The following is a 14,446-nucleotide window of genomic DNA, read 5'->3' as shown; positions in this document are numbered from 1 at the left end:
TGAGTGAAAATGTGCATTCAGAATGCACAGCTGGATCCTGACAGGGCATTCATAGCTGGGTGGACTGGGGTGGTGCACTGGGAGTACCAAAGGATGATGGGGGAGGAGAGAGGTGTAAATACATGACAGGGAGAAAAAGGAGGCATGGAGAGGGGACATTTGTTTGGAATAGAATAGAAATCACACTGAACAACTATATCTGCAGTGTAAGGTCCATTTCAAATTGAATTAAAAAAATCAAGAAGGAACTTTATTGTCACATCACAGGTTTGCCGATATAAACAAAGTAGGTTTGATTGATTGATTGAATACTTTATTAACATTTGCCAACAGTACAGCAAGTACAATTAAGCAAGCAATGCTAAAAGGATAACAAAAAACGCCTTGATGGCTTGTTTCCATTGTGGTCCTATGTATTCAATTCATAATCAAGACATACAAGAAACATGCAAGACATATAATACAATACAAATCATCGTCAATACCAGGAGCAATAAAAGGTATATATAGAAACGGTGAAGGGGGGGGGGGGGGGTACTGTCTGGTGTAGTTGTGTCAAGAGGGAAATGCCATTGTGGTCAAATGTAGGATTCTTGGGAGGCTGCTGCATTTGATCAAATTTCTCATTTGCCCACAGGTTGATTTATTTAAAATATAAATATCTTATATAGGTCTTCATCAGGCAAAACAATTCTGGGAGCTTTAAACCAGTGTGCAGATGTTTTAACCTTTGATTTGATTCTTGCCTTGATGTCCAGCACCTGGCCTAAATACTACTAGATGTTGCCACAATCTCCTCTTTGAACCATTAGATAAACCCATAAAGTTACAGATCATTTTCTATGTCAACACCACCAGCATTGTACATTATTGCATTGTCCATTTAATCACAACGCATACAATATTCTGTAGAATGACACTGATGGCATTGAGGTCAGAGGCTCAGTTTCCTGTAGGATGATGTCACACACCATGTCGATTCCATATGATCAATACCTCTGTGTAAAGATTGCTGTAGAAGATAATTACTACTACTCAAGAAAAGCAGCCGTTCTCATATTGCTTGCTGAAAATAACAGATTTTCAACTAAAAACAACCTTCTTTGTTCATCAGCTGCCGTTATTTTCGTATTGTCGTACAATAAATTATAAATTAGGTTTTAGTCTAGATCAAACAAGTTCAAGAGTCAGAATGAGCTTTTCTGTCAATCATTAGCCTATATATTAATACAGACAGGTAGCCATTGCAGCACTCTCGGATTTTAATTCCCTTCCCTTAATGTTTCAATTCATGCACCATGACCATGTTTAATGAGATTCCCTCAGTTTTTCTGTGACACCTACAGTATGACCCTAGTTGTTTCAGTGTTTTTGTTTTTTATCAACAATACAATAGATGTAAGATTCATAATTTATGTCAATTATATGTTTTTCAGCAGTGCTGTTACACAGTATTAATGTATCCATTTATTACTCCAAGAGTTTACAACTTCAACCCTGGCATCCAAATTTTTAACATTATAGGTGAAAATAAAATGTTTATTTTTGTATTTGTATTATTTTTAAATATCAGATCTATCCAACGTCGCTGTGCGACCCTTTCTGAGCATGTAGATCACCTAGTTTTGAAATAATTTAGAATTGTTTAGAGGTCAAGTGGTTCAGCGGTTCAGTGGTTAACTTAAATTAACAATGAGGATTTCACTGAGTATCCACTCATGCAGCAGTGGTTGCCTGGATAAATGATCCCCTGCACTCGGGAATTAACTGGTGTAGCGCTGTTGCCCTGTACATTTAAGAGACGCCAAGATCCATTCCCTGTTGATTCATCCATTACACTGGTTTTAATGCATGGACACACATCCTTGCAGTGAGCTGCCACAGAAATCCATTGAGCCAGCACTGCACTGCTGTATGTATGTGGTACATACAATCAGGGGTGAAATTGCTGGGGGGGGGGGATAAGGGGGAGAATCCATGCCTCTGCTTTTAATCTAATCTGGACTGGTCATACATTTTTATCGCTGGTGGAGATGTTTTAGCCCTGCTTCTGGTTAGACTGAATTCAATCTGGGAACCCATTCAGCAAAAACAAAACAAATCTTAGTTTTTGCCTCAGGGGGCATCACCTCCTTTTTTGTGTACATTACATTACATTACGGTCATTTAGCAGACGCTTTTATCCAAAGCGACTTACAATAAGTGTAGGAACTCAGTTTGTCTCCTCCCCATTCTTAGTCCACTTCCTCCCGGGTGCTTCTGTGTTTAGTCCTACTAACAACAACACTACATGTTTTTGTGATCTTTTCCAAGGTTTCTTCCTTTCCCATTCCCATAACAGTTTTTTTCTTGAGGGTTTTTAGTCACCAGATTGAGGGTTTAAGGGCAGGCGATGCTGTTTGGTAAAAGTGGGCCAACTCCATGCACACAATCACCTGTAGGCCTATATGCACATGCCAGCACACATCCACATAATGCTATACCTCTTTTTGTCATTACAGCACAGAGCACAGTTGCCTCTGCAGGTGTTCTTTATGTCTTATACAATTGGACACTTTGCTGCCCGAACACACGGTGACTCTGTGTCTGTTAATGTTATCTATTGATTCTTCTGCTCTAGAGGCCATTCCACATGTCCCCACCTGTGTGATGTCACGTTATTTAAGTGCTGGCTGTGTATGTTTGTCATGCCAGCACACTTGTGCTATTAGGCCTATACAAGATCTACAATGTCCCATCAGCTTGCTGTTAGCAAGATTGGTGTCAACATCAGTGTCCTCTTCTGTCATGGAAAGGAAACCCTGATCTATTAAAAGCATGATCCTGATCCAATTAAGTGGATGCGGATCACGGGTCCCCCATACACACACAACACTAACCTGTGTCCCTCCCCTGTATTCCCCCTGCCAGTCCAAGTGGGAGTCGCCCCAGCTGGCCTCTGAAGGCTGCTACCCTCGCCCTTGGCAAGGAAATCCCATTATGACTTGCGCATCCTGCATTTACACCACAATGCCAGCAGCGCCCCCAAGCAGACTCAAGTCCGGGCATCCAATACTTTGGCACAAGAGATGATCTATCCCTTTGTTGGAATTCTAAACAGCTCAAATCATGTTTAAAGCAAGAAATAATTTACTACCGGGGAATATACAAAATGTTTCTTGATATAGAGGGGGTTATTATTTAAGAGGGGAGCTTAACTTATTTTCTATCAATTGCACACCCCATGAAGCCTTGAATCCATGGATTTATTTGTGTTTTTGTCGCTTTCCAAAGCTAATAATTTGACTCCTGTCTCCTACCGGCTAATGTATCCGGTAGGAGACACAAAGCAGATTCTTTATTTCTCCTACCGGAAATACACCAAATTATTGGCTTAGGAATGCGACAAAAACCAAAATAAATCCATGTATTCAAGGCTTCATGGGGTGTGCAATTGATATTTTGGGTGAACTCCTCCTTTAAAGAAACTTCTTGTACATAGGCTACCACTATGAAAAGTCAGTGTATCACAATCTGTGGGGTCAATGTATGTATGGAATGGTCTGGATATTGTACAGTTTAAGAGGATGTATAAAAAAATACATCCTTAGCTGTTGTAGAGACGAGGAAGGGGTGTGTTGATTGTATTGGCTTTTTTATTTATTTTATGACACTGGGTGGTGAATTGGGCTGCACTGGGAGATTATGTTATGAGTAGTATAGTGATATACTGGGAGTATATTAAACCCTAAATATGACACATAATTAATATACAGCAAGTGTATATAAGTCATGTATAGTAAGTATATGGGTATATGTGTATTATATATAGAGATATCATAGGATTTATACATGTAGACCTATTATAAATATTATATAAGAAGGGGGTAGGAGTAAATAAGTCTTTACTTCTTCCTACTCCTTTTTGGTCACATTTTTGTTTGTTTTGTCTTTTTTTTATATATTATGAAATCCATTGTTTTTAGTTTTTTTTTGTTTTATTCTATTTTTACCTGCATGTTCGAAATAAAGATAATCAAATCCCTGAGGACCCAGAGTTCAGCACCTCGGACAGCACCGGCTCCGAGGGGAGGCGCCAATCTCTATTATCAATCAGCTTGATATGATGACACCTGCGCTCTAACTAACAGGCTGGAGAAAGGTCTGGCTGGAGGCAGCTGGCTGCTATTTGTAGTGCTCACTCTTCGCTGGCTTTCATTGGTGGAAGGATAAGCCATATACTCCACTTCTTCGACATGGTTAGCAGGGTGATTCAGGTACAAACCTGCAGTGGCGGAAAGTAACGAAGTACTTGTACTTGAGTACTCAGTCTCTCTCAGAGACAAATATTGTACTTTTACTCCATTGCAATTATTTGAACACATTAGTTACTTGTTAGATTTTGATTATTATTACCAAACTACTTCAGACCTATATGGTGGCAATTTGAAAATAGCCATCTACAAGCTCATCTACAATTGTCTTTTGCTACGAGTTGTAAGCTTGTATCTGCTATTTTCAGAGGATTTTCATACATTTTATATATTATTTGAAAACTTGTGAAATGGGACCTTCTGCATAATGATGAGTACTTTTACTTTTAGTACTTTAAGTATATTTTGATGCCATTACTTTTGGACTTTTGCTCAAGTAACAGAGTATTTTTACATTGCCGTATTGATACTTTTACTTAAGTAAAGAAATGTAGTACTTTTTCCACCACTGCAAACCTGCAAATTGTTTTTTCTATTCATTTATCCACAAGTTTCCTAGGGAATTATAGGCATCACTTCCTGTAGGAATGTGAATTGAACGACAACAGGAAGTGATGCCCACAATTCTCTCAATGCCCCATGGGACACTGGAAACTCTGGATAGAAAACTGATGAGCTTGACTGAACACTTCAGTTTGTGTTTGCAATGGTCTTAACCCCTGGATGAATTTATGTTGTGAATTGCTTTATCCCCCTCACCAGACGTTTTAACCTTTCCTTTGACTTCACCCATTTTCAATCTTCATATAATTGATCTTGACTCACTACTGCTCATGATGATAATATGGTAACAAAAATAAAATAAATGTATACTCGTCTGAGGGCTGTGGACAGTTCAGAAACCTGCCTATCATCATTAGGTAGGAAGATTTAAAAAAAAATGTTTTTATTAATGGAGAACAATGGCTTCTATTATAGCATGCTAACTTTCCAGGAATAGAAAGCCTGCCATTTTATTTGCTTGGATTCCGATGATGTCATTGGTAGGCAGGTTTCTGGACTGTCCACAGGCCTCCTCTGAGACACAGACTGAGTAGACAAAAATGTTAGCATAATTATCATGAGCACTAGTAAGGACCAATAATATGAAGAGTCGTCCTTTAATAAGCTGTCATTGAACATTGGAACTGACTCCGTATCTGTGTTGATAAAGAGCAGTCTTCACAACTTAATGCATGGGTGGTATCTTGGAAGCAGGAGTGTGAGATGGCCGGGCCCACACAAGACAAGTCCATGGCTACATCTGTGACCCGTGAGATTCCGTCAAAGGTGACCATACCGGCAATGGACCGTGCTGAACCGCCTACATACTGGGGTCGGCCGATAATCTATGAAGAAGTGGGGCTTGGCAGACAGCAGTGCAGCACAGCATGCAAGTGTGGCGAGTCTGAGCAGACTGCCAAATATAACCTGCCCCCCTATACAGACCACCTTCAGAAGCTGGCCTCTTCGACGTGGGACCTATACGAAGTTGAGCTGGACATCTGACGATATGAAAGAAGACTAACCTGTGTAAGAGATGGCTTCCAGCTTTCCTCTGCTCTCACCTTATTTTTACCCCAACCTACCTGCTTTTGACTGTGTCAGCCAGGATTAGATGGAAGTGATAGCTGATGATGGCATTCATGCTGTACCTTTATCTCTACTATCACCAAGAGCCTCCTCTCTTAGGGCACATTCTATTTTCCCTGTTGGACACGTTCTCAAGAATGTCATGACAAAAGCCAATGTCCCCAGGTGACATTGTTATAATTTTAATGAAGTTTAATGAATAAATGCTTCTCAAATAAGTTTAATCTTTTCTTTTTCTTTTTAGAGCTGAAGGATCCATGCCTCATGGAGCTCAAGCCCGCTTCTGATGGCACACTGCCTTGTTTTCAATGTTGAGTCTACATGGAACACATTTCGTCATCATCCCCTACTTGTCATACATTTTGCCGCTTGATCAGGTACGTCAATGAGAATGTTTGGACAAAGCCCACTGGTACTGATGGTGGGGTAGATGTACCCCATGCATTCAAGAATAGTAGACAGTACAAATACTGTTTTATCTGGTGTGATTATTAGTTTTGTGAACTGAGTTTATCGATGACAAACATGACTCAGTAGAAAAGAATAACAGGGTGGACAGGTTCAACTGAAAAGTCACTGTTTCAGTCCCTGCAACAGCCAATATTTATCCATGCAGAATGTCCTTGAATGAGACACAGCACTCCCAGTGGAAAAAGGGAGATGCTGACCTGCATTCTGACCAACTCTGGGGAAAAAAAATGTTTTGAGCACAATGCAAACTGCAAGTGCTCACAATTTCTTGGAAAAAGCACATTGCAGAGCCAGCTTGTAGGTTGATTTGGTGATAAATCAAAAGCAGCCCGTAGTTGTAGGCCTACGGTATCTGAGGTTCAGTTTAGCATCCAGAATGAATACTGTCTGCTATGTGATACAGCAGCATTGCCCTCCCAGGGAAAGCCGATGAAAGAAAATTAAAAACTCGGGTGTCAATCCTATACTCATTCACCAGGGCCCCAAAGATTCGTTGTCAGCTGGGGGCGGAAACCAGAGACTGTTAGAAGATGGTGGCTGCAGAGGCTATTCAATCCTCTTGTCTCCTTGCACAGTTTGTCCTCTCAGTCCAACTCATCTCCCCATGGTCAGAGACACAGAAGCCATGTCTGGCTAGGTGTCAGGTGGACAGGGGTTGACTGGGAGGTGGTTTGTATCTCTATCTGCCACATGCTGTCATATCTGTTACCTCAGCGTGACCCTGCTGGTTGGGGCTTGTGTCTGTGTTGTGGCTATTATGGGGCTGGGTGTGCCAGTCTGCCCCAGCTGTACCACCCTTTTGCTCTCTGTGTCTCTCACTGCCCCTGGGCAAACGGACAGATGTGTGTGACCTACTCTACTGTTTATAGGGTGTGACTGAGCACATTGCTGTAACAAATAACCTCAATGACAGACATACACATGCTGTTCATGTGTGATAGTTATTTATGTAGTGCATATTTGCCTGCAATTATTTTAGCACATTCTTCTTACCAGTAGGCCTATAGAATCATTATTCCAAGAATTTTCTTTTTTGGGCGGTGTAGCCGCCCCTATAAGTGGGGTTGGGACACCTCATTCTCTGTACTGTGATTGGCTCATTAGTACACCCCTAGCTGTACTGTGATTGGCTGACTCTATTGGCTGACTCTATTCAGCACTGTGATTGGCTAGCGAGACACATGATGACATTAATAACCTATAAATAGGACTATGCACTTCAAAAAATCCATATTTTTTTGAAGTGAGCTTCCATCACTGTGATGACCACTGTGATGACCACACCGCCCACTTCACACTGGGTGTGATTATTATATAATTACCTGCATATTTGTCAATTTGTACACAAACATAAGAATTCGATGAGAATCTGTTCTCTGGTTGTGGATGAGCACGTTTTTGACTTGATTCAGTATTGTCAAATAGATAACTTGTGCAATCACTTTACTGAAAGCCCCTGTTAGATTAGTCTTTAGACTAATTAGACTTTATTTACTATACAGCTAATAGATAAGATGATACCATATAATTGCTTCTCACTAATGTACATGTAAAACTTACTAATCTCTAAGATGACACCATTTCTGTAAACTAGCTCTTTGCGTCCGAGGTGGGCTGTGGACATGTCAGAAACGATGACACCATCGATAGGGATTCCAAGTGAATCTACCGCCTTTCTCCTGGAAAGTTAGCATGCTGAAATAGACGCTTGTCTTGCACCTCTTCTTTAAAGTATGAAATCTTCTGGGGGGGGGGGGGGGGGGGGGGTGTGTGTGTGTGTGTGTGTGTGTGTGTGTGTGTGTGTGTGTGTGTGTGTGTGTGTGTGTGTGTGTGTGTGTGTGTGTGTGTGTGTGTGTGTGTGTGTGTGTGTGTGTGTGTGTGTGTGTGTGTGTGTGTGTGTGTGTGTGTGTGTGTGTGTGTGTCAGTTGCAAACATACAGTAACAAGGGCAACCTAGAGGTGCATAGTTGAGTCGCATGGCTCGTCATCATACTTGAAATTTGACCTACAACTGCTTCTAGTGTTGATAAAGCTGGTTTTGAATTAACTTTATAATAAGATGTAAAAAGATGGTTTGGTACTAAGACCCCCCAATACCCGTCCAGTCAACACCCAAAGAAATGATAGTCAGACACCTGGTAAGTCAAAAATGATCAGTCTATATTTGCCCGAGCGTGTACACGAAGACAGTACAAGTTACAGACAAGAATAATAATCACACTAAAGTTGTAACAAACAGACAAGGTTATTTATACAGAGTTGGACATCAATGACATCAGATGTAGGTGCATCCTTCTGATTGGCTGTAAGACCCTCATACGTAGAATGGAGTCATCAGGATGGACGGCGTCTGCTGTCTTAAATAATAAGTTGTTGTTTATCTTATGGTATCCTTGTATACATCTTATGGTTTCATAAACAAGTTATCCCTTCGATATCATAGGACATGTGGCAGGTTTATCTGTGACAGGGTGACAGCTGACAGAGTAAATTAGTGACGATGTTTAATATACGAGCCTCTCAGTCCATAGACATTTTTAAATCTCTACTAAAGACCTATTTCTTTTCCATGGCTTTTGAAAATAGTTAAACAACTACACCATAATTATCGTTTCTACCTCACTATCTTGTTATCCTTTTCTTAATCAGCGATTGCATTTTGTATTTTGTATTTTATATTTGCATCGTACGTATTGTAACATTGTTGTTTTGATGTGTTGTATAGCACTTTGGTTGGCCTTGGTCATTGTAATGTGCTTTATAAATAAAATTTGAGTTGAGTTGAGTTGAGATGTCAGGTCATACAGAGATATAGGTCATGTACAGAGATACAGGTCATTAGGACATTAGATCACACCATTTGACATTAAAGCGCAAAGCGTTGACAAGACATGTTATTACTGATTGGGAACATTTTGGAGATAGCCACTATGGAGCTGCAGCTACATGGCCTTGGTAGAGAAAGCATAGTAGAGTTACAAATAGCATGTAAAAGCTTGGAGTACAGGCCCATATAACTTAACCAGGTTAAGTGACCCTAGACACATTATGATAATTTAGATAAGAGATCAAATAACTCTATCAAGTGTCATAAACTGAGTTAGAAAGCAACGCAGGTTCAAGACTACACTAGACTGAAAGAACAAGCCCAATCAATGGTCTTGAAGGGCGGATCCAAACCCAGCCGACCGGATTCGTGCGGCGCTTCCTATTGCTTCACCAATCTATGTCCCCGCCTCCCCTCCCCCCCCCCCCCCCCCCCGGCCTGTGCACGGAGCACGCTGACGTCACCAAATTTAGAGCGACGCCCCTCTGCACTCTGATTGGTTAGGAGATAACAAGGTCCTAAGACCATCGTTCCTGCATGGTTCGCCCAGCCTTTTTTTCTTTTCTAAAAAAAAAAAGGCATGGGTTTCCGAGGCTAAGACTACACAGACTTGACTGAAGTACAACTTGAGGTTTTATCACCTCAAAGTACCACCAGATGTAAATAAATGACATATTTCCTGCATGGATCCACTTAAACAGAAGTTCAAACCAAGGGACCAGCTTCTGAGTTGTAAATTGTCGTAAATAGGAAATGACAGTTCACATGAATGGCCTGTAGTTTCGCTGTTTTACCCCTGCTGGTGTCAGAAATACATTTTCCATTCAAGGGTTTTTGCCAAACAGACTTGATTTTATTACCTTAATAAACATAGTCATAAATACTATATGCTTCCAGTCGCTAGTTTAAAATCTTCTTTCAATCACCATGATATGCGTTTTGGTAAATTATGGTCCCATTTATTTTAAAATTGATGATAAAGTAGGGTATGCTGTAGGAGGGGCGTGGCTACCTTGTGATGATTTGATGGACAAGCTACACAACCAATAGCATTCATTCCCCACCCCCGCTGTGGTCTCAACCAATAGCATTCATTTCCGTGTGCATAGGATATGACGCGATATGACGCGATATAGAAAAATAGGCTTCATTTAAGGTCTGTATGAGTCGATGGGTGTAATGCTGTCCATTCTTTGGTTCAAACTCATAAATTAATCAAGCTGCTGCTGCTGTGGTAGTGATAAGTTAACACTTCTCATTAGGATGTGAGATCAGCCGTAGCACCGTGGCAGCATCCGTAATTTGGTCTATTATCAATTAGTGGAGGAAGTTTAAGCTTACGACGTCCGTAAGTAAAGGCCTCAAAGCTAATTGAAATCTCCTGCCTTATCTATTATTTCTCTTCTTCCTAAAACATGAACTCCCACGCTCGTTCCAGTAACCTAGATCCACTTGCACGTGCCCACACGTGTGTGCATGTGCATGTGCATGTGTGCCACTGCCAACTGAGAGTTAATCTTCTCTCCTTTCTTTTTTACCCCAAGTAGCATACTGGACTGATTGCTTAACTGAATAAAGAAAGGAAAATGCCACTCGCTCTTCATGAATATTTATATTGCGGGTGAATATCTTTCTGTGTCATTGAGCTGATCTGTTTGTCTCCCTCTCAGGGTGTTATCTCAGGAACCACACAGCCCAGCTTGACTCAATATGGTAGTCAGCCCCTTAGAAAATATAATATTTTCTCTCCAACTCAACACAAATTTCCTGCCATTTCATTACTAATCACAGAGCAACACAGATGAGAGGGACAGGGAACATGGTCTTGAATTATGGTCTACAACTGTCCAGGAATTGCTAGTAAGCTGCAAATAACAGACTAGCGTCATAGTTTTAGACTTGTTGTAGTGGCGAGGATTGAACATTTATAGTTTCATAGGATAGAGTTAACTATGTTAACTTGTGGTGTTGGGGGTGCCTGGTGGCTGTGCCGGTTAGTGCACAGACCTATGATCCTTAAGCATGAGGATCAGAGTTCTAATCAGACCGACTCCTCATGTCTCTCATATCTTTGCCCCATGGTTTCCTGTCTTTCAATACTCTCCTACATGAAACAAAGTATAACGTGCCAAACTAATCTTGAGGCACCGAGGAGACATAAGGGAATATAGTGAAAGCTTCACGGATGCAATGGGCATGCCACAGTGTCAGGGGAAAGGACCCAAGCGCAGACGACCAGAGGCAGAGCAGGTTCAATACAAAGGATGTATTGACAAATAGGGGCTGGGCTTACAGCATAGTGACAGATACAGCAGGGACAAGGCTTACAGCAAGGTGACAGATACAGGTGGGGCAAGGTGAAAAAGGCAAGTGTCAAAACCAGGAATTTCCTTGGAATTGTTTGCCTTCTGAAGGCAAACAAATCCAAAAGTGAGAAGGCCAAGGACAGGCAAAGGTCAAAAACAAAGGTATGGTAGGCAGAACCTGAAGCGGCACTCAGGAAACCAGGAACAACGAGTATGGACAATGGCTCGAGCTCTAAGGCAGGGACACAAGTTCAAGTTTATTGTCATGTGTATTATTATACACATGGCTACAGTTTGTGCTCTGGCTCATTCTGCCTTAACACAAAGGGGCACACCATTCCAAAACACCTCCAGCACATACAGTAGATTGTGTACAGAATGCACTCATGTAGACATTATATACACAATATACACTACGCAATAACATGACATGTTATACAGCATTCACAATCTGGAAAGAAAGTGCTACTGAGATGGGTGGTGTGTAATTTGATGTCCCATTAACAATGTTTAGATGGCAGGAGCAAGAACAGAACAGGGTGGCTTGTGTCCACGAGGTATTGTAGTTCACAATCTGGAAGTGAAAACAGGGATCCTCAGAGCTTAATGAGGGTTAGATTAGGGAAAGTGGACACAGATGAGAGGGGTCAGGTAAGTGCAGGGCTGATGAATGGCGTGGGAACAGGCGAGTAGATGGGAATGAGGTGGAATGAATGTGGGTGTGGTCTACAGGGGAGTGGTCTAGGGGAGAGACTACATGAGTTGAGCTACAACACAGACTGAGGGTATGGTACAGTGACCAGATGTCCCCGTTGGGTTTTAATATTCACTACCAATTTCACCACAGTTAAAACTAGAAAAGTGTGTTCCTCAGAGCACAGGTATCTGCCAGGTCGGATTGCCTATCCAGGGCCCGCAAACTGTGGTCATAGCCACTTGGAATGGGATCAGAATAATCAAACTTGTACATCTTGATCACATGACCCCAGAGAAAATGCATATCGATTTTGTGTGAATCTGTATAGTAGTATACAAAAAATGTGATTTGCAAAAATCTAGTCTCATGGTGGCACTATATAGCAAACTAATTGGGTGGAGATTCTTCCTTGGCCTTCTGGGATTGTGCGCGTTTCCCGCCGATCGGTCCAGCGGTGCTTGTAGCATGTCGTGCAAAACTGTCCCCTCCAGCAAACTTTGAAAGACCATCGTAGTCATTCGGACTACAATCCCAAAAATCGGACAGATACTTCTTGATCGCATGACCATAGAGATAATGTTTACCAATTTGGGTGAGGTTTGGACATAATCGGTAGGAGTAGTAGCAAAAACTGTGTTTTGCAAAGGAAACGCAACATGACGGAAAACTTGTCAGGTGGAAATAGCTGTGCCTTATTTGGGGAGTTCCGTAAAGGAATCCTAGGGGAAAATATTTGTTCTTGTAACTATGACCTACAGTTTAAGAGTTTAAGGCCAAAACGTGACTTGGCCTGTTAAAGCGCCACCATGAGGTCATTTTGAAAAATGTAGGGTGGCCAATGACACCCAAGTGGGATCGACCACACCCACTTCTTTGCTACTGGTTGACCCTGGTCATGGTTATTCCACGCAAAGCAGAAGATGATAATTTGCTTTGCCACTTGAATCACTGCCACTTCATTAGCATAGAATGGAGGTGAACGGGAGGAGAATATTTATTTGCACGTGTGATTGTGTCCTGGATCCACGTGTGACCATCCCTCCCTTGTTAGTGCTTATATTCTCTAGTCTAGAAAAAGAAGCTGAAAAGTAGGTGTCATGCAGCAAGGGATGTCTGTGAATGAGTACAGTACATAACAAAACAAGTCAATCACATTGATTCTGACACAATAGAATGCCACATTCAAGATTCAGTCAGACACTTTCGTCAAGATAAACCCTTTATTGCACTGATATTGCATTCAATTTGGCAGTGTGACAAGGTACAGTATTGGACCTTCAACTGCTCCAGTGAAGCTGCTGTGACAAGTGGTGGAAAGCAACTAGTACATTAATAAAAACTGTACTTAAGTTGTGATGTACTTTTACTTTAAATGTGTCCATTTTCCATCTCGGAGGCAAATACGTAGCTGATCTACAAGCTCAAAACGCAACGTGGTACAACGCGTTCTGTGTTCTGCTATTTTTGAAAACCTTTGAAAAAACTTGTGAAACAGAACATTCGACATAATGAGTACTTTTACTATGGTACTTTCAAGTGTATAATGATGCCAATACGTTCGTACTTTAATTTAAGAAACATTCAGGCCTTTTACTTGTAACAGAGCATTTCTACATTGTGGTATTGACACTCTTACTTAATCTTCTTATTCCACCACTGGCTGTGACTCACTCACTATCACGAAAGTGCAGCAACATGTAATAAGGGGCGAGGTAACCAAGATCGATTTAGCGTCTGTCTGCCTCTCTCTAATGATTATGCTGGTCATGTTTGTCTTACTGCAACCTTTTCTTGACATATAATGCCTGAGCATATTTGCCCGAGGGAGCAAAGATGGATGTGTGGGTCCATGATAATCAACCTAGTGAGTAGATTCACAACCCACTGAGCAAAAGAAAAGGTTTTTGAAATGAGGGTTATCATTGAGGAGCTTTGAATTCGTTGGAACAGATGGGCAGAGCCATATTACAATTTTCCTCTAAACCAGTGTTTCCCAATCTGGGGTTCGGGCCCCCTTTGGGCGGTGCCAAAGATCACAGGGGGGCTGTGAGGTCCGTTTGGAGGTAGTGTGTGTCAGCGTTTGTCAAATGTAAGAAGGGTTGACTTCAAGTAAAAAAAGATTTTGGGAACCACTCCTTTAAACCATGCCCCTTGTATACATATTTTATACTTATTTACACCTGTAAATCTGTAATGTGACTATAAAGTAGCAGTTAAAATAGTACTGAATAACATATCTCATCTCATCTAGGAATCCAAGGTAATAACAATGTATAAATCAATCAATCAATCAATCAATCCATCAGAAATAAATCCTGGTG

Source organism: Gymnoscopelus braueri (genome assembly GCF_963280865.1).
Source record: "Gymnoscopelus braueri genome assembly, chromosome: 14".
In the NCBI taxonomy this organism is placed as follows: Eukaryota; Metazoa; Chordata; class Actinopteri; order Myctophiformes; family Myctophidae; genus Gymnoscopelus; species Gymnoscopelus braueri.
Note: the sequence above shows the minus strand (reverse complement) of the source record.